Consider the following 1,260-nt stretch of genomic DNA (forward strand, 5'->3'; position numbering starts at 1 on the left):
CCATTCAAGGATACAAAGGATTTTCCTACAGTGTGAGAGAATTTGTAGTGCAAACAAGGTGCCATGGATGGCAGTTACAGGACACTAGAGTCCATGATTCAATTAGCACAGCAAGAATTTAAATGCTGTTACCCTGATGGCCACCCAAAGAGCTCCAGCGCTGCAGGGAGCTATCTCAGGGCCCCCAGGGAAGGTGAAAAGGAGATGGAAAATCAGAGCATTGGCACCTTGTCCCACTTCATCCTAGGCAACTCCCTGACGAGCTATATTTGTCTGTAGGTTTTTGGTTTGTATTTCTTGCAGTATGTTTTATTTATTTATTTTTATCATTTTAACCACTTTTTAGTATATAGTTCAGTGGCATTAAGTACATTCACTTTATTATGCAGCCATTACTGCCACCTATCTCCAGAACATTCCCATCTTACCAAACTAAAACTTTGTCCCAGTAAACATTAACTCTCCACTACCTGGCACCCTCTGCCCAGCCCCTGGCACCCACCACTCTACTTTCTGTCTCTGTGAATTTGACCACTCTAGGGATCTCATGGAAGTGGACTCATCTGGTATTTGCCTTTTTATTACTGGATTATTTCACTTAACATAATGTCCCCAAAATTCATCTGTGCTATACCATATATCAGAATTTCCTTCCTTTTTAAAACTTCTTTATTTATTTTGATGGAGGAAGCATGCACATTCAAGCAGGGGAAGGGAAAAGAGAAAGAGGAAGAGAGAGAGGAAGAGAGAGAATCCCAAGCAGGCTCCGTGCTGTCAGTGCAGAGACCCATGTGGGTCTCAATCCCACGAACTGTGAGATCATGACCTGAGTCAAGATGAAAAGTCAGATGCTTAACCAACTGAGCTACCCAGGCACCCCAGAATTTCCCTCCTTTTTAAGGCTGAATAATATTCCATTGTATGTGTATACCACATTTTGTTTATGAATCCCTCTATTGACACTTGGGTTGCTTATATCTTCTGGCCATCCTGAAAAATTCTATAGACATGAATGTACAAATCTCTGATTATGTCCCTGCTTTCAATACTTTTAAACATACACCCAGAAGTGGAATTGGTGGATCATAATGTAATTCTATTTTTAATTTTTGAGAAACTGCCATACTGTTTTCTACAGTGGCTGTACCATTTTATATTCCCGCCAACATTGCATAAGGGTTCCAATTTTCTTCACATCCTCAACAACACTTGTTAATTCTGTTTTTGTTTTTTATAATAGCCATCTTAACGAGTATACTT

This window comes from Suricata suricatta, chromosome 9 (genome assembly GCF_006229205.1).
Source record: "Suricata suricatta isolate VVHF042 chromosome 9, meerkat_22Aug2017_6uvM2_HiC, whole genome shotgun sequence".
In the NCBI taxonomy this organism is placed as follows: Eukaryota; Metazoa; Chordata; class Mammalia; order Carnivora; family Herpestidae; genus Suricata; species Suricata suricatta.